Below are 13,149 nucleotides of genomic sequence, written 5' to 3'. Positions count from 1 at the left end.
GCGAGGCTTTCTTAAAACACCCCTGTTCTGCAGGGGTATTTGGGTTGAGTAGCCTAGTGGTGGAATTGGTCCATGCTTTGTCACAAATCTTGTGTTCCCCTTTACCTGCCTTACTGCCGAATCCTGTGAAACTAGCATTGGAGCATCTCTTACTTAAAACTGGCCCAGAGTTCTTATGACACTTGGGGCATAGAGATCAATCAACAAATCTGGTTGCATGTATTCCCATGTTAACATATACTTTCAAAGATCTTGAAGCATCATATTCCCAGGTAGATGTGCAGGGAATTGTGATGAAGACGGAAAAAGTTCTGGAAACCATGCCTTACGAGGAATGGTTGAGGAAGTTGGGTATGTTAACATCTGTGGCTGCAATGTATTCTGATTCTGACCTGTATTTGTTGATATCAGGCAATGGCTTTTTTTGCTCTGGGTTCTTTAAAAATTCTGTAAAAATAAATTTGGCAACTGGGTTTACTTCTGGCATCTCCATGCTGCCAATTAAATCTGTGACTTTCTGCTTCAGGCTTAGAACAGGGACGTCCAACTCCCATGAGACTGCGATCTACTCACGGGGGGGGGGGGGGACTGGAAGCCAAAGTTGTTCAGCTTCTTTTAGAGAGAAAGTTCCATTTTGGGGGTTAAGGCCAAGATTGTTATGCTATGGAAACAATTTGCCTCACAGTGAAAACTCCATCTTCTGTTCCAGCGATCAGCTGAAAATGGTGGGCAGGGAGAGGGAAAGGGCCAGCTGCTCTGAGGCAAAAACAAAGGAAAAGGAGCGAGCGATCAACCAGAACCTCCCGGGTATCGATCAGTCGATCCTGATCAACCTGTTGGTTATCCCTGGAATAAAACAACCATCTTCCATCTTCTCTCTGTATCTGAATGAACTTTCTCTGAGAGTCTGGATTAGTTTAAGGCTTCCCTCATCAATGGAATTCTGACTGGTCACATGAAAAATGAAAATGGTGGAAATGTGTCAAATTCAAAATCAAAACTTCAATCTCCACAAGAGGAAAAACTCAAAACCTTCTCCGCCTAGCTTCTGCTCTGAGAGGGAAGAGGGAGCTAATCCCATTCACATTGGAGTCAGTGGAAGTGACCATGTGATCACCAGGAGATAGAAAAAAATGATGCAAAAGAAAGAGGTGGATTTGCCCTGCCAGACCTTAAACTTTACTATGAATCAGCCACATTTTGCTGGCTGAAAGAGTGGCTGCTTCTTGAAAACACAGACATTTTGGACTTAGAAGGTTTCAATAATGTATTTGGGTGGCATGCATATTTGTGGTATGATAAGGTCAAAGCACATAAAGCATTTAAAAACCATATTGTCAGGAAAGCATTGTTTAATGTCTGGACAAGATATAAGGACCTACTTGAAAATAAAACCCCAAGGTGGTTGTCACCGATGGAAGCGAAGGCTCAGAAAAAGCTCAATATGGAGGCCAAATGGCCGAAATATTGGGAAATTTTGGAACAAGAGGGAGATAAATTAAAATTGCAGAGCTTTGAAAAACTAAAAAACAAAGTGCGAGATTGGCTTCATTATTATCAAATAACGGAGGCATACAATTTGGACAAGAAAATTGGCTTCCAGGTGGAAAAATCAAAATTAGAAACAGAACTGTTAGAACCTAAAACTAAGATTTTGTCAAAGATGTATAACTTGTTGTTGAAATGGAACACTCAGGATAAAACAGTGAAATCTGCTATGATTAAATGGGCACAAGATGTTGGACATAACATCATGTTTGCTGACTGGGAACAGTTATAGACCACAGGTATGAAGTTTACGGCATGTAATGCCTTAAGAGAGAATATAATGAAAATGATATACAGGTGGTACATGACCCCAGTCAAGCTTGCAAAAATTTATCATTTGCCCGATAATAAATGTTGGAAATGCAAAGAAAATGAAGGTACATTCTTTCACCTTTGGTGGACGTGCCCAAGGATTAAGGCTTTCTGGGAGATGATCTACAATGAAATGAAAAAGGTATTTAAATATACCCTTCTGAAGAAACCAGAGGCCTTTCTCCTGGGCATGGTCGGCCAATTGGTGCCAAAGAAGGACAGAACTTTCTTTATGTATGCAACAACAGCAGCAAGAATACTTATCGCAAAGTATTGGAAGACACAAGATCTACCCACCCGGGAAGAATGGCAGATGAAGTTGATGGACTACATGGAACTGGCAGAAATGACTGGCAGAATCCGAGAGCAGGGAGAAGAGTTGGTGGAAGAAGAATTGTTTAATTTTAATTGTTTCTATTGTTCTGTATTTTGTATTTTTTGTTTTATTTTCTGTTAGGATGAAATTCCCTACATCAGTATATCAGTTTATTGGCGAAAATGTTTTTCCTGTTTAAAAAATACCTGTGTCACATTCTAGAGACTAAGTATGTGAGTATATTCCCTATTTATTTGTCTTTTGCCTCTGCCTCTGTTGAATCTTCCTCTTCCTTCCTCCAGCTTCCCTTCCAAATCCTCTTTCTCCAGCTAACTCTTTCCCATATTTTCTCCAGAATTTGTCAGGGTCTGGAGGATCCCAAAATCTTTGTTTTTGACCTTAATATGTAAAAGATACCACTTCAGAATATTCCCAGCCGTGATATTTTAAAATCATTCTGGGTGCATATCTCTCCCTCAGTATATCAGGCTATTGTCTAAATTGTTTGTTTGTTCTTCTTAAAAATACATTTGCCAAATTCTAGAGATTAAATTTGTGAGCCTATGGAACTGTAGAATGAGTTTGTGGCAGTTTTATGCTTCAGAGATTAATTTTTAAGAGACCTAAGTCACAGAGATAATCTGAGCAGAAAAATGAATGCTTTTCCATTTTTTGTTTCCCCCAGTAAAGGTCCAAGAAGAAATTGCAAAGGTTGTTGGATCTTCTCAGCCAAGGATTGAACACCGAACAAAAATGCCTTATACGGATGCCGTGGTCCATGAGATCCAGAGATTTGCCAATATCGTCCCTACCAACCTGCCACATGCCACGACTACAAATGGCTCAATGTTACCCTCAATGGCTACTTCATTCCAAAGGTGATCCATTTCACTGAACTGCTGCCCACTAGTTACAATACATTTTAAGGCTTTCCTGGGAGTAAGCCCCTTGGACTTCAGGGTGGCTGACTTCTGAGCAGACTTGTATAGGATTGCACTGTAAGCTTTCAGTCTACCCTTCGGAAGGTGTCAGGCATCAGCTTCAACCCATTAAAGAGATCTCAGTGGAAAGGAGCACAAGGTTGGAAAAGAAACCATTTCTAGTGGGAGATCATGGTTTATACATTAGTTTGTCACACTAAAGACATTTCTGAGATGAACTCAAATCTCATTTCTCCTACACTAAATATTTATTGTACCAGAGGCATACACTTTATTTTAAAATGACTCCTGCTTTGCCTTTGCAGGGGACATTCATCATACCATTGCTGTCCTCTGTGCTGCAAGATGAATCTCAGTGGGAGAAACCACATAAATTCTATCCTGAACATTTTCTTAACTCTGAAGGAAAATTCATAAAGAGAGATGCTTTCATGCCTTTCTCTGCAGGTAATTTTTTTACTTTTGTGTATACCTGCATAGTGTATACCTGCACAGTGTGTCAATGGCATTTTTACATGCCTGGAATGTAGCCTATTGTGCAAAGGTAAGAATCACATCACTTGCTGTGGCCATTTCTGCCACTAGATCTGGCCAGCATTGGTGTGCGGCACCTTGGAATGTTGCTCACCTGGGAATGCAGCCCTCAGGCTGAAAAGACACCCCCCACCCCAGTTTCCAGCATTGCAGAATGGCTCGTATTGGGAGTTCATAATTCTTTTAAGATGGGCACCATGAGCTGTTATTTTATTTCTGCATTTCCCTCTACTTCAAAATATTAGGGATGTTATTAAGCAACTGCTAAACCCAGTTTCTCTGCTGCCTATGTTTCCATGCAGGTCGGAGAGCATGTTTAGGTGAGACTCTTGCCAAAACGGAGCTCTTCCTCTTCTTCACATGTCTCCTGCAGAGATTCATCTTCCAGCCTCCCCCTGGAACATCTCAGGAAGACCTGGACCTTACTCCTGCTGTTGGGCTTACAACACCACCCATGCACCACCAACTCTGTGCTCTGCCACGTTTCTAAGACTCACAAGCTCCTGGCTTGCTTAGCCTACCTGTGTGTGCAATGCGAGCCTTTCTTAAAACACCGCTGTTCTGCAAGGGTATTTGGGTTGAGTAGCCTAGTGGTGGAATTGGTCCATGCTTTGTCACAAATCTTGCATTCCCCTTTACCTGCCTTACTGCCGAATCCTGTGAAACTAGCATTGGAGCATCTCTTACTTAAAACCTGGCCCTGAGTTCTTATGACACTTGAGGCATAGAGATCAATCAACAAATCTGGTTGCATGTATTCCCATGTTAACATATACTTTCAAAGATCTTGAAGCATCATATTCCCAGGTAGATGTGCAGGGAATTGTGATGAAGACGGAAAAAGTTCTGGAAACCATGCCTTATGAGGAATGGTTGAGGAAGTTGGGTATGTTAACATCTGTGGCTGCAATGTATTCTGATTCTGATCTGTATTTGTTGTTGTCAGGCAATGGCTTTGTTTTCTCTGGGTTATTTAAAAAGTCTGTAATAATAGATCTGGCAACTGGGTTTGCTTCTGGCATCTCCATGCTGTCAATTAGTTCTGTGACTTTCTGCTTCTGGCTTAGAACAGGGACATCCAACTCCCACGAGACTGAGATCTACTCAAGGGGGGGGGGACTGGAAGCCAAAATTGTTCAGCTTCTTTTAGAGAAGAAAGTTCCATTTTGGGCGTTAAGGCCAAGCTTGCTGAGCCTTTTTTATGGAGAAAATCTCCGTTATTAAGGGGGAAATGTCAGACTAGAGTAAAGGGGAGAGGGGATTAGTCATTCACCAAAAGATCGCTATGGAAACAATTTGCCTCACAGCGAAAATTCCATCTTCTGTTCCAGCGATCAGCTGAAAATGGTGGGCGGGGAGAGGGAAAGGGCCAGCTGCTCTGAGGCAAAAACAAAGGAAAAGGAGCGAGCGATCGACCAGAACTTCCCGGGTATCGATCAGTCGATCCCGATCAACCTGTTGGTTATCCCTGGAATAAAACAACCATCTTCCATCTTCTCTCTGTATCTGAATGAACTTTCTCTGAGAGTCTGGATTAGCTTAAGGCTTCCCTCATCAATGGAATTCTGACTGGTCATATGAATCAAAATGGTGGAAATGTGTCAAATTCAAAATCAAAACTTCAATCTCCACAAGAGGAAAGACTCAAAACCTTCTCCGCCTAGCTTCTGCTCTGAGAGGGAAGAGGGAGCTAATCCCTTTCACATTGGAGTCAGTGGAAGTCACCATGGTCTCACCAGGAAATAGAAAAAAATGTCGGGTTTGAATCTCTCTTCTCTCTTAAGAAAATCCAGCCACACACACTATAATACTTTGAATTTTGTTTTCACTGGGCCCCATAATCTTTGTAGGAATGGATTTAGGAACTATGAGAGGATGTGCTGCTTAGTTATTATCCTTCCTTGCTCACATTGTTGCATGTCATATGCTCTAATGTATACAAAGATATACCCTAATGCCACCATGTTCAACAGTTTCAAGATGGAAATGAATAATAATAATAATAATAATAATAATAATAATATATTTTTATTTATACCCCTCCCTCCCCAGCCAAGGCCGGGCTCTTAATAAAAACTATGCCAAAAAGAAAAATATGTGTGAGTGTTTCAATGGGAGAAAGTAAAGGAAATGCTGGACCCTTTCAAACTAAATGCTGTCGTACCTCATTGAAGTTGAATAATTTCAGCTGCAAATGATTTCACAATGCTGCTCTCTACTCCCAGTGTAACATACAAACTAAGTTTACAGGTAATCCTGGGTGATGAGTTCACCGACTTCTAGAGCATTTGAATCTGTTCTGGAAAGCATTAGTTTCTGCAAATAAGCACCACTCACTTGAATAAACATTAAACTGAAAGGCAAATAATCCATTGTACAGCTCTGAATAGTTGTGGAGAAGAAGAAAAATCAGAGGGATTGTTTAATGATTTGCTAGAAACATTATGTAACATAATATATGTGTTGTTCATTGCAGTTGGTAGACACTGTTGTTGACCAAACTGCACTGTAGCTTTGTTGTTTTCGAAGAAGTTTTTTAGACAGTGTTAGCCTTTGTTTTTCTATTTTGTAAATGGAAGTTGGTTTGAGGCTTGGGATTGCTACCGTAGTGGGGCGAGGGAGGTATGGCGGTGGAGGCAGATGTCATAGGCGAAGGGGATCGAGATACAGATATGCTCGTACCCCTTCCAATCTGCGCCCCATCCCGAGGGACGGAGGTAGGGTGAGCAAGGATTACTCACCTCCTTCACTGGTGTTGTGCAATGCCAGGTCTATAGGCAACAAAACCGCCACCCTGCGAGACTTCTTCACCTCACAGGGGGTTGACCTGGCTTGTGTGACGGAGACCTGGGTGTGCAAAGGCGAAACTGTTACCTTACGAGAGATGGCACCCCCGGGTTTCTCCATCCTCCACCAGTCGCGGACTGTGGGCCGGGGGGGAGGGGTGGCATTATTAATCCGAGAAGACTGTTCTTTCAGGGCTCTACCATCGCCATCGATTCCCGGCATTGAATGTGTTGGCCTAGTGTGGGGCTCCGAGGTGAGCTTGGCTGTTCGGCTGGTGTACCGGCCACATAGCGCACCAGCAGCCACCCTGTCAGGCCTGCTGGAGGCGGTGGCCGGCTGGGCCTTGGAGTTCCCTAACCTATTGGTATTGGGGGACTTCAACATCCATGCTGATGCCATTCCCTCCTCACAGGCTCTGGACCTGGTGTCTTCCATGGCGACACTAGGGCTCTCCCAGTTTGTTTCAGGCCCCACACATCAAGCAGGCCACACGCTTGATCTGATATTTGGCGCCGGTATAGATGTGATCATGTCTCCTTCAATGAAGGTGCCATGGTCTGATCACTACGCGCTGAAAGCCAGGATTGATTTTCCACCCCCACCCTGCTTAGGTGGCGAGCCAATTTGGGCTCGCCCGCAGAGGCTGATGGACCCTGATAGATTCTGTCAGGCCTTGCGGGACCTTGCTCCCCCTGGCGACTCATTGACTGAGCTTGTTGAGGGCTGGAATATCCAGCTCCTAGCAGCCATCGATGAGATCGCACCTAGGCGCTCTCTGCGACCCCGCAGAAACAGGGCTCCCTGGTTTACCGAGGAGCTCCGGAAAATGAAGCGGGACCTCAGACGGCTAGAGCGAGTATGGCAGGGTGCCCATGATGGAGCCTCAAGGATATCTTATAGGGCTTTTATGAAAACCTATGAAATGGCAGTGAAGGCCGCTAAGAAGTCCTACTTCTCGGCCTCCACTAGCTAGCTCTCACCCTAATTTAGTATAATTAGGTCTTTAACGTCCCTTGAAGGACAGCCAAATTTAAATAACAATTTGACACACAGCTGTGAGGCATTTGCGAGCTTTTTTGCGGAGAAGGTCCTGTTGCTCCGCCATGACCTCCCTGCCAATTTGGATACAATAAAGGAACAGGAGGCCCCTCGACTGTCCTCGGGTCCAGTATTGGACCACTTTGAATCGGATATCCCCAGCTGATGTGGACAGACTCCTCCAAGCTGGAATGCCCACCACCCCTGGGTGATATCATCAATTTGTCCCTTGGCACTGGGATATTCCCAGGGGAACTGAAGGAGGCAGTGGTGCGTCCGCTCTTAAAGAAAACATCATTAGATCCTTTAGATCTATCCAGTTACCGCCCGGTTTCGAATTTTCCATTCCTGGGTAAGGTGATTGAGAGAGCGGTTGCTGAACAGCTTGGTAGGTTTCTGGATGAAACATCAGCTCTCGATCCATTCCAGTCCGGCTTCCGCGCTGGTCATGGGACCGAGGCGGCTCTGGTCGCCCTAACAGATGATCTCCGCAGGCAGCTGGATCGAGGCGGGTCGGGGCTGCTGATTCTTCTAGACCTGTCAGCAGCCTTCGACATGGTCGATCATGAACTCCTGGACCACCGCCTTGCTGACGTGGGGATCCAGGGCACAGTCCTTCAATGGCTGCGCTCGTTTCTCTCTGGTCGGGGACAGAGGGTGGCGCTTGGGGGGGAATTGTCACCGCGCCACTCCTTGGTGTGTGGAGTGCCTCAGGGTGCGATTCTCTCCCCGATGCTTTTAAACATCTTTATGCGCCCCCTCGCCCAGCTTGTCCGGAGTTTTGGGCTGGGTTGCCATCAGTATGCCGATGACACCCAACTCTATCTGTTGAGGGACGGCCATCCTGACTCGGCCCCAGATACACTGACCAGATGTCTGGAAGCTGTGGCTGGATGGTTACGTGGGAGCCGGTTGAAGTTAAATCCTTCAAAGACAGAGGTCCTCTGGCTGGGATGGAGCGATATGGGATTGAGGGGGCAACTCCCATCTCTTGCGGGGGTGCAATTAGTGCCAGCATTGTCTGTTAAGAGTTTGGGTGTAATCTTCGATACCTCCCTCTCTATGGAGGCACAGATTACAGCTACAACAAAGGCGGCATTTTTTCATCTCTGCCAAGCTAAGCAGTTGGCTCCTTATCTCTCTTGCCCTGACCTAGCCACTGTGATCCACGCGGCGGTCACCTCCAGACTGGATTATTGTAACTCGCTCTACGTGGGGCTGCCCTTGAGACTGACCCAGAAACTCCAGCGGGTGCAGAATGCCGCGGCGAGACTCCTTATGGGATCTTCGCTGCGATATCATATTCATCCGGTACTATACCAGCTGCACTGGCTCCCGGTGGAGTACAGGATCAGGTTTAAGGTGCTGGTTTTAACCTTTAAAGCCCTATACGGTCTAGGACCCTCGTACCTATGGGACCGCCTCTCCTGGTATGCCCCACAGAGAAATTTACGGTCTGCAAATAAAAACATCCTAAAAATCCCAGGCCACAGAGAGGTTAGGCTGGCCTGAACTAGAGCCAGGGCTTTCTCGGCCACAGCTCCAATCTGGTGGAACGCTCTGTCACAAGAGACTAGGGCCCTGCGGGACCTGACATCTTTCCGCAGGGCCTGTAAGACAGAGCTGTTCCACCAGGCCTTTGATCAGGGCGCAGCCTGACCCCCTCCTCTGGCAATCTGCACAGAATTTTGCTTGATGGTTGCCATTAATCTGATCTTAATTTGATTTTAATTAATTTTATAATTAATGTTTTAAGAATGTTGGACTATTTTGATTGTTGTTAGCCGCCCTGAGCCCAGCTTCGGCTGGGGAGGGCGGGATATAAATAAAATTTATTATTTATTATTATTTATAATTGGGTTGCCAGATTTTTATATGGAGGTTTTTGCTTTTTTTCTGTTTGGCTCTGGATGCCTCCAGGCCTTGGAGCTCTGCTCAGGGGCAAAGCAAGGGGGTGCATTGGGGGCGGGCCACACTGGGTGACATCCTGAGAGAGGGTGACACTCTGCATGCGTATCCCTGCCCGCGACTCCCAAGCCTACATCTGTCAGGGCCGCTGGCAAAGTGGCAAAACTCCCCCCTTCCCCCGGCTCACTGTAGGCTTAGGAGTCATGGGCGGGTTGCCCTGTCATCCAGGACAGGCCTTGCCCCACAGATCGCCCACTTGCCCACTTGGTGCTTCGCTTCCTTCCTACTTGGGCTGCGAGGGGTGGGCCAGGGAGGGGCATCGGTGGGCCACGAGAAGGGGCTGAACAAGGGGCTCAGGGGCTGAGCCCCTTGGGGGTGCAGTGGGGGTGGGCCAAGCCTACGCCTGTCAGGGCCGCTGGCAGAGTGGCAAAGCTCCCCCCTCCCCCGGCTCACTGTAGGCTTGGGAGTCATGGGTGGGTTGCCCCGTCATCCAGGAAAAAGCCTTGCTCCACAGATCACCTGCTTGCCCGCTTGGTGCTTCGCTTCCTTCCTGCTCAGGCTGCGAGGGGTGGGCCAGGGAGTGGCGTCGGTGGGCCATGAGAAGCGCCCCATCCCCCTGCCAGCTGGTGGGCGGCCTCCTTCCCTCGCCCCTTCCTGCCTCTTCTGCACACAAGGAGCAAGAACCAGCCCCTCGCGCCTGTAAAACAGTCACTGTAAAACAGCCCCTCGCGCCTGTAAAACAGTCACTGTTTCGAGCTCGTCTCTTTTATGGATACAACAAATAGTTTTGGCTACAACCATTGGGGTTTGCACCAGCAGGGTAGAAAAACGCCTTTGCAATGCTTTGTTCTGATGTGTGGCCTCGCCTTTAATGAAATGCCCCCCCTCCCAGCCATGGTACGTTTGCGTTGACGTATAGTAGTGGTTTTCTGAAATAAAACCAAAGGGCAATTCGCTGCTTGGCTGCAATTTTGCAAATACAACTAAGGTCTTTGCTCTTTGGTAGTTCTCCCATTGCCAGGTAGATTTGATATCTGCGGGCCTCAATTTTGTTCTGTTCCTACGTTATGACTCTTCCACTGCTGCTCCTGCAGAGTAGGGGACTTTATTCATGGAGATCCTGCCACGGTTTTTCTCTTCTTTTCTTAGAATAAGGCAGCAGCCAGCGGACCGGCTTTGTACTGAACCTTTTGTGAATATCTATTATAGTTGGTGAACAGTGAAGGGATCCTGTGCAGACATAGATGGAAATTGGATAACTATCAGAGGGTTGTGATTGTTCTCTCTCTCATTACAGTAATTCACAGTTTTAATAAAATAATGCCGTATCAATCTGAATTGGAGCTTTCGATTAAGAGTGCAGATGCACTTATCACTATTTAAACCTGGGTGTTCCACGATTTCATTCATTCATTCTTTATTTATACGGCTATTAGCCCATAACGTATGTACGAACATAAAAGCACAGAAGCATAAAGACCAATATATCTAACAACAGAAGTTGAACACCACAATGCAAGGGTGGGTTATTGAGCAGTGACATGATTTCGAAACAAAACCCCATAGAATTCTCTACCCCCAAGAAAAAAAACCCTCCAACAAAACAGATATCTAAATATGAATAACACATGTGCATTTATTTTGAAAATAATTGTCAGAGAACTCTTTGCTGCTAGTTACATGAAGTTGGCGGCCTGCACGTCCCGAGCCGAGAGAGGGGGCGAGGAGCCGTGGCTGTGCCCTTGCCCCCCAACATGCACGCAATTCAGGCCGAGCGCTGCACCCAATTTGGGATCGGGGCCGGCAGGCAAGGCTAGGTGCAGTGTCGGAGCTGACTGAGCCCCCTGGCCATGTGCGGTCTACCTGTACAGTGGGTAGGGGGCTACTGCAGACCCAACCCATGTAAACAGTACGCTGCATAATTGCACAATAATCAGCAGGCGAGAGGCGCTCCTTAAAAGCCATTCCTCAGCTGCTCAATGGTGTTTCTGCAGGGGAATTCCAGATGAATGACCGTCCCACCAGCCGCTTCCTGCCTTAGCCCAGCCTCTGGGAATGAAAAAGACCCCAAGTGAGCATGCAAGGCTGGAACCTTTCCTCTAACTTGAGCAAGCCCAACCCCCTGCAATGTAGGAATCTCCGCTAAAACATCCAGGACAGATGCCCATCCAACCTCTCCATAAAAACCTCCAAGGAAGGAGAGTACGCACCCTTCCGAGGGAGACTGTTCCACTGAGGAATAGATCTCACCGCCAGAAAGTTCTTACTTCATGCACATTTAAAAAAGGTTTTTGAATCTCTTGCAATGCAGGGCATTGGGCCAGGAGCAGAGCAAGGGGGTTGTGGAAAAAAAATTGTCACTCTCCCCACCCATGAATCCCAAGCTGACAGCGAGCGGCCCCAGCAAAGTGGTGAGGCTCCCCCCCCCTTCCTCTGGCTTGCTGTAGGCTTGGGAGTCATGGGGGGTGACAAAAAAAAATTCCACACCAGGTACCACCTGAGCTTGCTACTCCTCTGGCTCTGCTGAGCTATCAGTGGGATGCTCCCATTCCCAGTGGGGTCGAGGACACTGGGGGGGTGGGGCTCTGTGCAGCCTCCTTGGTTGTCATGTTGGGAAACCCTGGTTACCCCCCAATCATGGTGGTGGCGACGGCAGCCATGGTGGCAGTGAGGGCACCAGCCAGGCAGCGCCATTGGTGCTTGTGGTCATCAGAGGCTCCCTGCTGCTGTGGCGCTTGCCATCTTGTCTCTCCAGAAGTCCATACTGGTGCACTTTCAGAAATCCATCCCTGAATGCAGTTCAATGATCACTCCAAAGAATTTCACAATGCTGCCCTTTACTCCCCTTATAACAAATTAATATTACACATAATCTGGGTGACAGGTCTGCATCCAGGTTCAAGAGAATTTAATAATGGTTTAATTTTCCCCCCACAATTCTTTTTATTAATTTTCATTTAAGTAACGAAAAGTAAACAAATCAATAATACCAAAATATCAATAAACAACAGAAAAGTAACACAAATTTCCATTACAATTCTTCATCATCTTGTTTATATCTCTCCTCTATGTACCTATTGACCTCCTTCCCTCCCGACTTCGGGCTTCTTAATAAAACTCCTTCCCCCCCCCCTGCAGTTTCATTATTAATAGTTTACACATCATAAGATTTATATCAAACCTGCTGTGGTTTTTAAACTTCTATAATTCCCTTCAATGTATGTTATAAATTTATTCCAATCACTAATAAACTTTGTACCTTTTGGTATCTAATTTTTGGAGTCATTTTTGCTAGTTCCACATATTCGAATAGTTTTATTTGCCAATCTTTAACAGTTGGAATGTCTGGATTCTTCCAGTTTTGTGCTATTAGTATTCTAGCAGCCACTGTCGCATATTGGAATAGTGTCTGGTCCTCTTTTTTAATTTCATCCCCAATTATTCCTAATAGGAATGCTTCCGGTTTTTTAGGAAAACTATATCTGATTTTTTTTTTAATTCATTATATATAAGTTCCCAGAACTTCTTCATTTCTTCACAGGCCCACCACATATGGTAGAAGTTCTCTTCTTTGGTTTTACACTTCCAGCAGGCTTTATTTCCTGTTTTGTACATTTTCCCTAATTTCACCGGTGTGATGTACCACCTGTACACCATCTTTTCCAAATTTTCTCTAAGCATGACACAGGCCGTGAATTTCATTCCTTTGGTCCATAATTTCACCCAATTATCATATTCTATGTTGTATCCCAAATCCATTGCCCA

At 46.0% G+C, this 13,149-nt stretch overlaps 1 long non-coding RNA gene across 1 annotated transcript in view; it reads right to left on the bottom strand.

Annotated features, from left to right (window-relative positions):
- Positions 1-4,147: 4,147 nt before the first annotated feature.
- The window catches only part of LOC309367286, a 119,440-nt gene continuing 110,438 nt past the window's right edge, over positions 4,148-13,149 (bottom strand). Inside the window, exon 3 of the long non-coding RNA XR_014166983.1 lies at positions 4,148-5,427. This is a non-coding gene — a long non-coding RNA (uncharacterized lncRNA). The remainder of the gene's footprint in view (positions 5,428-13,149) is intronic.

This window comes from Podarcis melisellensis (genome assembly GCF_964234715.1).
Source record: "Podarcis melisellensis genome assembly, chromosome: 3".
NCBI lineage: Eukaryota > Metazoa > Chordata > Lepidosauria > Squamata > Lacertidae > Podarcis > Podarcis melisellensis.
This window is presented reverse-complemented; position numbering and strand designations above follow the sequence as displayed.